Source organism: Lampetra fluviatilis, chromosome 4 (genome assembly GCF_964198595.1).
Source record: "Lampetra fluviatilis chromosome 4, kcLamFluv1.1, whole genome shotgun sequence".
NCBI lineage: Eukaryota > Metazoa > Chordata > Hyperoartia > Petromyzontiformes > Petromyzontidae > Lampetra > Lampetra fluviatilis.
In genome coordinates this window covers 1,239,912-1,250,643 of record NC_136278.1, presented here as the reverse complement: position 1 = coordinate 1,250,643, position 10,732 = coordinate 1,239,912, and the positions used below count along the sequence as shown (strand labels likewise).

Below are 10,732 nucleotides of genomic sequence, written 5' to 3'. Positions count from 1 at the left end.
GGTGAGTGTTGGGTTGTGAATTTTGAGATGGTGGTGAGTGGGGTTGTGAGGATCAGGGTGGTGAGTGGTGGTGAGTGTTGGGTTGTGAATATTGAGGTGGTGGTGGTGAGTGTTGGGTTGTGAGGATCAGGGTGGTGAGTGGTGGTGAGTGTTGGGTTGTGAATATTGAGGTGGTGGTGGTGGTGAGTGTTGGGTTGTGAGGATCAGGGTGGTGAGTGGTGGTGAGTGTTGGGTTGTGAATATTGAGGTGGTGGTGGTGAGTGTTGGGTTATGAGGATCAGGGTGGTGGGTGGTGGTGAGTCTTGGGTTGTGAGTATTGATGTGGTGGTGAGTGTTGGGTTGTGAGTATTGTGGTGGTGGTGAGTGTTGGGTTATGGGGATCAGGGTGGTGATGGTGAGTGTTGGGTTATGAATATTGAGGTGGTGGTGAGTGTTGGGTTATGGGGATCAGAGTGGTGAGTGTTGGTGAGTGTGGGGTTGTGAATATTGAGGTGGTGGTAGTGAGTGTTGGGTTATGAGGATCAGGGTGGTGAGTGTTGGGTTGTGGGTATCGGGGTGGTGATATTAGGATGGTGGTGAGTGTTGTGTTATAAGGACCGGGGTGGTAGTGAGTGTTGGGTTGTGAGGATCAGGGTGGTGAGTGTTGGGTTATGAGGATCAGGGTGGGGAGTGGTTGTGAGTGTTCGGTTGTGAGTATCGGGATGGTGGTGAGTGTTGGTGAGTGTGTGAAACAGGACTTGCGTTTGTTAGGGGCACTGCCACCGTGAGTCAGGGTGGAGGGGGCAGCAGCAGCTGAGAGGAAGTGTGAGTGGCGAGAGGAAGCTGCGGACTTCACAATTCCACCACAACTTAAATAGGAAACTGATTCATTGATTCATTCATGTTTTTTATATATACATACAAATAACTTCATGTCGCCCCGCAATATAGCTGAAGAGGTAACTGACTAATCCCAGGAGACACCTATCTGTTTGGCCTCGCGTTCTACCTGCGTCACTTGGATTGTCCCTCGTTTCTCGCGGCCCGTGTCCAGAAGCAGCAGGAGCAGCTGCGAGTCCAAAGTAGAAAGAGCGGTTATCTCGCCCCTCGCTTTGCACGCATCATGAACAATAATTAATCGGCTCGGCATGGCACGAATCGACGGGCGATGCATTGCGAACGCCCACATCGATATTTTTCAATCAAATTGCCTCGCAACGCGCACGTCATTTTGTAGTTGACCGTCGCGTCCAGCCGTTCAGCCAGCCCTGCCATCCCATCCATCCCAGTCTACCCACCCAGTTAGCCAGCTTAGCCAGTTCAGCCAACCAGCCCAGTAAGCCAGCCCTGCCAGCCGAGCCTGCCTAACCCAGCTGGCCAGCCGGCCCAGCCAGCCCAGGCTGCCACAACCCTGATGTGCCTCTCTCTTTCCACCTCTTCACCGTGCCAAACGGGAGTTCTCTCGTGTCTGGCGAGGGAGTGAGAGATGTGCGGTTAGTGCGCGGAGGGATGAATGGGCATCGTTAACGGGAAACCGCGCCAAACTCAGCGGAATAACTGGGTCATCAGACGGACCGCTTTCAGCTTCCTTCCCGTGGTGGGTGTTTGTCAATGTCCGCGAATTCACGGCTCGGCTACGTGCGTCGCTCCGGTTGCGGAAGGACAGATGTTGGGGAGCGGTGACGCAGTGGTTAGAGAACATCTCGCGCACGGCGCGGCGAACCGAGTTCGATTCCCGACGACGACTGTCATCGCTGGCGAGTGAGATCTGACACACTTTGGGGAGTCGTTTGAGAGTGGATTCTGGGAGTGAGCGGTGGCGACGGTGGTTGAGAGTGGATTCTGGGAGTGACCGTGGTGGTGGTGGTTGATTGTGGATTCTGGGAGTGACCGTGGTGGTGGTTGAGAGTGGATTCTGGGAGTGACCGTGGTGGTGGTGGTGGTGGTTGAGAGTGGATTCTGGGAGTGAGCGGTGGTGACGGTGGTTGAGAGTGGATTCTGGGAGTGACCGTGGTGGTGGTGGTTGTTGATTGTGGATTCTGGGAGTGACCGTGGTGCTGGTGGTGGTGGTTGAGAGTGGATTCTGGGAGTGAGTGGTGGTGGTGGTTGAGAGTGGATTATGTGAGTGAGCGGTGGTGGTGGTTGAGAGTGGATTCTGGGAGTGAGTGGTGGTGGTGGTGGTTGAGAGTGGATTCTGGGAGTGAGCGGTGGTGGTGGTGGTTGAGAGTGGATTCTGGGAGTGAGTGGTGGTGGTGGTGGTTGAGAGTGGATTCTGGGAGTGAGTGGTGGTGGTGGTGGTTGAGAGTGGATTTTGGGAGTGACCGTGGTGGTGGTGGTGGTTGAGAGTGGATTCTGGGAGTGACCGTGGTGGTGGTGGTTGAGAGTGGATTCTGGGAGTGACCGTGGTGGTGGTGGTGGTTGAGAGTGGATTCTGGGAGTGAGCGGCGGTGGTGGTGGTGGTTGAGAGTGGATTCTGGGAGTGACCGTGGTGGTGGTGGTGGTGGTTGAGAGTGGATTCTGGGAGTGAGCGGCGGTGGTGGTGGTGGTGGTGGTTGAGAGTGGATTCTGGGAGTGAGCGGCGGTGGTGGTGGTGGTTGAGAGTGGATTCTGGGAGTGAGCGGCGGTGGTGGTGGTGGTTGAGAGTGGATTCTGGGAGTGACCGTGGTGGTGGTGGTGGTGGTGGTTGAGAGTGGATTCTGGGAGTGAGTGGTGGTGGTGGTGGTTGAGAGTGGATTCTGGGAGTGAGCGGCGGTGGTGGTGGTGGTTGAGAGTGGATTCTGGGAGTGAGCGGCGGTGGTGGTGGTGGTGGTGGTTGAGAGTGGATTCTGGGAGTGAGCGGCGGTGGTGGTGGTGGTTGAGAGTGGATTCTGGGAGTGAGCGGCGGTGGTGGTGGTGGTGGTGGTGGTTGAGAGTGGATTCTGGGAGTGAGCGGCGGTGGTGGTGGTGGTTGAGAGTGGATTCTGGGAGTGAGTGGTGGTGGTGGTTGAGAGTGTATTCTGGGAGTGAGCGGCGGTGGAGGTGGCTGATTGTGGATTCTGGGAGCGAGCGGTGGTGGTGGTGGTTGAGAGTGGATTCTAGGAAACCACGATCAGCTCTCTTTATTCCCGCCCCGCTGCTCTTTGTAATTCGTGGCGCGCGTCCCGGCAGAGTGCACTTAGCGGCCGCCCGCGGATGACGCGAGCCCATCTCCTAATTGAATCTCCATGACGGATGAGGGATTGATAGCCCGCGTGTGCTGAGCGCACGCGGCCGCTATTGCTGTCACGCGGGGACACCGATACAATTACAAGTTACGATGTGGATTGATGCACAAGTGATTTTTTGTTGTTGCTTCTTTTGGGTCGGATCGCGTCAGTGAAATGTGTTTCGTACGCTCTCCTCCACCCGACGCAGCCCATTAATAACGTTATCACGCGATGGACGCGCATTGCCAGTGTGTGTATGTGCGGTGGACTTCTTTCGCGCCGTACGTAGCCGACCGTGCTCATCGGAGTTGCGGGGGAAGGACAACAAACTGAACACAGAAAGCGGTCCTGAAGAAGTGAGTCGTCAATGTAGATGTGTGGATATGGAACAGGGGCAGGGGGTCCACAGCACGAATGACGGCACAGTGATTCATCCAGCAGTAGATTGACAAATTCGGCTGGCGTACAGGAGGTAGGAGGATCATACTCTTAGGTGTTTTCGGTAAAGTCGCGTAGGTAAAAAATAAAATTAAAATTAATAAAAGTAATAATATTTATATTATTACTTTTATTAATTTTATTTTACAAACTGCACACAGAAAGCGGTCCTGAAAAGTGAGTCGTCAATGTAGATGTGTAGAAATATTATTACTTTTATTAATTGTAATTTTATTTTTTACCTACGTGACTTTACCGAAAAAACCTAAGAGGATGATTCCTTGCAGTCACGAAAGCTTCAAATCTAGGTAGGAGGATCGTTCAATCGAACCCCGGGTCTCTTCTTTTTTAAATCCTTTATATTAAGTTCGCTTGCTTGCTTGCTTAGGACCGTGCAAATCTTTCGCTCGTTTTTTTAACCCACTTCCCGTGATCCAATCGAGCTGACATTTTCCACACACACTCGTTGTGCGAGACAATTAATGTTCGTGAAAAATTTTTTCAAAAATTTTACACTTTTTAGACAAAAAAAAAATATTTTACATTTATTCAAATACAACTCATTCATAGCTTTGGCTGAACATCACAGTGTAGGAGCCCAGAGCGTAACCCCTCCACAGGCCGTGGCGGAGTAGCGCAGTTGGTAGCGCCCTCGCTTCCCATGCCAAAGGTCGCGGGATCGATCCCCGCGTCCTCCACAGGCGAATATATTTTTTAATCCTTTATATTAAGTTCACTTGCTTGCTTAGGACCGTGCAAATCTTTCGCTCGTTTTTTAACCCACTTCCCGTGATCCAATCGAGCTGATATTTTCCACACAGACTTGTTGTGTGGGACAATTAATTTTCGTGAAAAATGTTTTCCTAAATTTTACACTGTTTAGGGAAAACAAATTAAATATTTAATTACCAATTGCTTAATACTGGCAGACAATCATCTGACCCATAGGTGGCAGCCATCTCAAGCCAGAGGACGAGAAGACTCTATCCGCGACGCATATAAAGGATTTATAGTGAAAAACTTTGTTTATACGGGTTTACTTGTTCTCACTGGAGCAGAGCGGTGGGACCCGCGAGGGGAGCGGAGGAGTGGACGCCGCCACTCACCCTCGAGTCGTCGGCTACCCCCGCGCATTCCTCGAGGTTCGCCGCCTCCCCCTCGATGTCCGCGCTCTCGCGTCCAGGCGGGCAGGAGCCCTGCAGGCGCAGAATTCGCGGAATGAGAAACATGTTTTGTGTTTTGTTATCGCGAGCACAGTTGGCAGCGCGCGCTTGCGTGTGGCGGAGGGCGGCTCTGATTTAGTGTCAGAAATTGAATGACCTCGGCTCAATGTGATACTCACCACGTAACCCAGCTTATGCGCTCCCATCATGCGATGTCTGTGCTGTTGTCAAGTTTTGCTCGCTGGCTGGCTGGAGGGGCGGACTGGCGGTCACGTCCTCTCTGCGGTGCGAAAGAAGTTCAACGGTGACTGACTTTGAACGCAAAGAGGTCGGTGGATGCCACGGATTTGTGAAACTACCAGGAGATGGCAGGATAGCGAGTGGGGCGGGGGGGTTTGTGCGCCCATCTGGGGGGTGGATGCAGTGCGCGGCTGCTGCTACTGCTGCCTTTTGCCCGGGTTCTCTGGGCTCCCACGCGAAGCCACCGAAACTCTCAATCACGACGGAATTCAGGGTCACGCGTCCCAATGCGCGCAGCTACCGGGCACCCGCGAAGGGCCCAGCTGGACGCGCGAAGCGAGAGCGGCGTGATGGGCACAGCGCACGACGAGGTACTTAGAGCGGCTTCGGAACAGAAGAGTAGGTTTGCAGACCAAATAAGATGGACTAAAACAACACACGGGATAGACAACAGTGCACACAACGAACGCAACCCTAAACGCAGTTTCGTTTCTCTACAACTGCTTCTTGTGTTTAGTTTGACGTCCTTCTCCTGCGCCTCCGACGAGCGCGGTTGCCTCCTACGGACGGGTGTGAAAGACGTTCAACCATACACACACAAAGTATCGTGCAATATAAACACACGGAATGCTCACAGTACGCACAAAGTATGATGGACGAAAACAACACACGGGCCAGACGACCGCGCACACACCAAACGAGAATCCGAACCGTGCAAGCCGCCCGCTCCCCACCAATCATCTTAATTGCCCCCCTCCTGTGCGACCTGCCCCCCCAACCACCCAGCTCCCAAAACAGACCCTCCACTCGAGCGCGAGCACAGATCATCATCATCCCCCACTGCCCGAGCCTGCCCCACCCCCAGCATCACGTATCCTCCTCCTGCACGCCCTCCTCCAGCAAACCCTGATGACTCATGCGTTCTGGTGTCACAATTCTCTCTGTGTGCGTATTCAATTCCGTTTCGTGTCGGACACGCCGTGGCGATGGGCCACGGCTAGAGAGTACCGCAGCACTGGGACCTGTAGGATGTAATCTAGCGGTGCTGTGCCGTGACTACGTACATGATTTACGTACTTACACTTTGCTCGTACAGCTACCCGAGCTGATGTCTGTGTGTGTGTGAAAGAGTGTATACGTGTGTGTGTGCGGTTACTGTATGTGTTTGTACAAGTGTATGTATGAGTCGTGTGAACAGTGCTTGTCCCGTGAGCCTGTTAAAGGCTATTCGCAGGAACTTGTCTGTGTGTACGTATACAGTACGGGGAGCGGTGGCATAGTGGTTATTAGCGAGTTGCCATACGAAAGCGGTGAGCCGAGTTCACGTCCCGCTCACGGCCAACACCGGTGATGCATTTCTGAACCGGTTATGGGCCTCCCATTGTATCGCATCTCCGTGTGTTCGCAAGTGGTGATTCAGTTTGATTCGATTCTAGTGCTGGGCTGAGTGTGGGGGGAGGGGGTACATCTCTCACCCCAAGCACAATTCACGCGCACAGCGCTTTCAATGTAATCTGGCCGGCGTGGGAGAGATTGGGAGGACATAACGCTCACATATCAAATATAGCACTTTCTATTCATCATTGTTCTCGCACGTGTTTTTAGCACGCCTCGAAAGCTTATCTCGCCTGATTTTGTACTCGGGATTTGTATAAACCTGTGACACAGAGTACACGAATACAGCGTCGGGTTAGTATGAAGCCTTGCACTCTCGTTGTAGTGCCGTGTGCCGAAACCCCACCCCTACTTCAAGCCAGGATAGCTGGGCGACAAACGAATGAATACTTCACGGCTGGAGGAATTCTCCACAGCTCTGGCTGTCGCCTGATGAGGCTGGTTGCAATCACGGCACTAGAATTGTAAACGTCGTGGGTTTACTCTCCAACACACAACCGGTGTGCTGAACTAGTAACGAATTGGCATGTTTTGTTTACGTGCCAGACCTTACGAATTGGTTGTGTCGGGTGGTGGTGGGTTTAACGACACATTTATATTTACGCGATCTTACCCAAAACAACCTATGTTATGGATAATATTGGTCGCGAAAGCCCCCTACTACTACTGCTACCACTGGGGAAACGGGCAGAAGGAAGGAAGCGATGGCGAGCTGCTGCTGGTGGTGGTGGTGGGGGGGTTGGATAACCTCGCTCCCGTGAATCAGTCAGGCGGCCGTGACGAATCGCCGGAGAATTCTCGGCTTGAGATAAGCGCGCCGACTCACGTGCACATACCGCACGTGCGGTGAGTCACGTGTGCCCCCAAGTAGCCCGTGCACAGGCCCCGTTTGTCAAACGGCTGGATGAGGGATGTCCCTGCGCCCGAGGGGGTGGGGGTCATTTGACCATACTTCACCACACACTGGCCAGGTACGCTGGACTATGGTTCAAGTATGGTTAATGTAAGTCATCATGGTTAATGTAAGTCATGTAAATATGGTTAATGTAAGTCATCATACTTCACCGCAACTATTACTACTGAACTTGTTTTATTTTTCAAGCTCAGGCCCACTGAGCTACGGCAGCTCTTTTTCACAAGCGGCCTGTGCACAAATGACAGCTCTAGGAAGTGGCTCATCACGTGGTCATGTACAGCAGCAGCAGCAACATCCTCCAAACACATGCTGTTGGTCGAGCGCAACGGATTGGTTAAGCCGGTGAGCATAGGAGTACAGTACAATTTATTTTTTAATGTCCCTATTGCTGCCCACCCACACAACGTCAGCCCCGCAGCCTATATCACCTTTTATGCATGGCGCCCCCCCCCCAACAACCGCCGTTCACCACTAAGTGGCGGTGCCATTCCTGGTAAAATTCGAGGCCACCCACCCCCCACCTCGGGTCCCCCACCCATGCTTGGCTCGCGCGATGCGACCCATTCCGGATGATTGGGTCACGGATGATGATGGTGGTGGCGGTGGTGACTCACTCACCGAGTCTGTACCGGAACGAGAGGACGACTCATCCCGATTCTGATGAGTGTTTAGATTACGAAATCTCGGTGCTCGATCTAGTGTGCTTGACGATCACGCCAGAACTACGCCGCTAATGTTCACGGAAATTGCCAGGATTTGTATTTTAGTTAATTATTGAATTGCCTTTGTCTGACCCCTCCCCTCCCCCCTGTATGAGTGTAGCACGGAATGTGTCGCCGTCTTCGCAACCGCTGGCCGTGACTCAGCTCTGCGACTCGCGCTGTTCCTAAACACACGCGGTGGATTACGATGCGGGATTGATTGTATCTGTGCCAATGTGCGAGGCTGTGTTGTGCATGTGTGCGAGTAGAGTGTGGGCCTCGCCTAGGTCGACTGAGCCTCCAATGTGTGTGTGTTTAAACATCGCCACTGGGGAGACAAAGGCGGCCGGGCGTGGTGTTGGTCACACCACCCCCTAGTGTGCCGTGCCGGCTTTCATAGGCGCTCGCCAAGAGCACTTGCCCCAAAAGTCTATTGAGGCTACCCGGGGGATCTTTGCCTTTGTGTGTGTGAGTGGATGTGCGCCTGCGAGGGTCAGGTTCGATTCCCCGGCATGAGCTTCGGGCTGCTTACATCAACTGCGGCTGGCACAAACAGAAGACAACATCACCACCACCAACAACAACAAAAACACACGTCCCATGAGGCCGATAGGGTGATGGACTAAAACGTCGATTTTATTTTTAGGCGAGCGCCAGGCGCGCGTCTGGCCATTATTTCTTTATTTAACCATCTCCTAAAGTGGCGATGTTGCTCGCCGCCTCGGCTGGCGCCCTTCTCGCCCCCACCGAGAGGACCGCGCGGCTCCCTGCGGCTGGCGAATATCCGCCTCGCACCGACAACACAAAACCCACCGCACTCCTTGCGCGATTCCAGGCAGTGAAGGGCACTGCGGTGGCGAGATGTTCATTACCTCGCCTGGTCGGCAGGAGGTTCGTGGGTTCAATCCCAACCCTGACGCTTGTGTACAGGGGGCTTCGAAATCAATATTACAACACGTTTTTAATGGAAAAAGCAAGGATAATACACTGTAACATGGCAACAAATGCATGTTAATAGCTGCAAAAAGTCAAAGAGTCTTCACTTATTCGCCATCATTGTCAATACCTGCCTGGAATCATACTGTATATGGAGTTTGCATGTTCTCTCTCCCCGTGGCCGCATGCATTTTTATCCGGGTCCCCCGAGTTTTTTCCCTCCGTTTTTATAATCCACGCGCGTTTAGAGTATTTAGCTGATATAAGTGTCCACGTGATAAGCCACTTCGTTGATCTATCATTTGTGGTCAGGTCGCTTCTAAAAAAATAGCTCTATAGCTCAGTGGGTCTTACCTGGTAAACTAAAAAAAATTGTTTAGTTTATTATTCATATATCACAAGAGTAGATGATGAACAGGCGTCTCATTAATATTACAAAGTTAAATTAAAGTGTTTCTTACACACCCCATCAGCAGCAGCAGCAGCATTGATTCAGGACAAGCAACAACACCGACAACAACAACTCAGAGTAGAGTCTTGCTGGAATCACTGGTCGTGGTGTCCTGCCGGATGTGACGGGCAATAGACCCTCTCTTTAAGATGGTTCATATTGTAATAACAATACTGGGCAGTAAAATAAATGTGTTAATCCACTGCTGGATTCAGCTCCAAAACATGCATTGCTTGGGGCTCGCAGATGGCAGTGAGGCGGTGTCCAATGTGGCTATTGTCTCTCTCCGTTCGTAGCATTGTTTGCTCTCCAGGAAGAGGTCACGCCCTATCAAGAAACAAAACGTACATTTAGAAAATTGCGTGTATAATTGTTAGACTAATTTTCCGTGTACAGTATTGTATGGCTCATACTTTACGAGTTATGAGTGGGATTACCAACTGTCCTGCCAAGTCATCAACCAGAGCGATTAACCACCCAGTCTGGGGCTACGGTCAGAGAACGTTGGACATTTTATATTCGGTTTAATATACCATTTCTCTTCACTCGTGTACTCTCATCGTAAAACGAAGAGTTGAAATGTATATACTGTATTGAAAAAAAAAGTTACGACATTGTAGGCGTTCGTCAGACTTGAGACAAATCTTAAGGGCCGTTTCCTGTAACTTCTGTCCCGAGCCGGAATCGAAAACGTGCTTCTTGCAATCGAATGCTGGCCTGGGGTCGAATATTCCAACTTTGTTGAACTTTTTTTCCCCGCAATAGTTCAACACACACACCCCCCAGCCGCCCGGGAGAGACATTACTCCAGGCGACCTGAACACAGCGCACACTGAACCGTGTATACAATTCCTGGAACAAGTCTGCGGATTGAAATGGAGAACTTCTGTCGGCGTGGGACAGAACCTGAGTAATCCACGGCTGCTTGCGGCTGGCTATGAGGGAGGGGATGAAGCCGGAGGGAGGGGGGGTGCTACTCGCCTCTGCTGCTCACGATAAGTGTGACGATGGGGGTGATGGGGGTGGGGGAGAAATGGGAGTGGTGGGGGGGAAGTGGTCGTGGGGGGGTAGTGGTGGGGAGGATAATGGTGGGGAGGATAATGGCGGGGGTGGTGGGGGTAGTGGTGGTGGGGGGTAGTGGTGGTGGGGGGTAGTGGTGGTGGGGGAGTAGTGGTGGGGAGGATAGTGGTGGAGGTAGTGGTGGGGGGGATAGTGGTGTGGGGGTAGTGGTAGAGGGGTGGGGGGTAGTGGTGGGGGGGATAGTGGTGGGGGGGGGGTAGTGGTGGGGGGTAGTGGTGGGGAGGATAGTGGTGGAGGTAGTGGTGGGG

General features: G+C 52.4%; 1 long non-coding RNA gene across 1 annotated transcript; it reads right to left on the bottom strand.

The window, feature by feature from the left end:
• Window positions 1–4,560: 4,560 nt before the first annotated feature.
• Window positions 4,561–5,781, bottom strand: LOC144931249 (uncharacterized). Its single transcript, XR_013636544.1, has 3 exons — window positions 5,740–5,781; window positions 4,945–5,045; window positions 4,561–4,798 (listed from the first exon to the last, which is right to left on the bottom strand). It is a non-coding gene; the product is annotated as an uncharacterized LOC144931249 (long non-coding RNA).
• Between the last annotated feature and the right edge of the window lie 4,951 nt (window positions 5,782–10,732).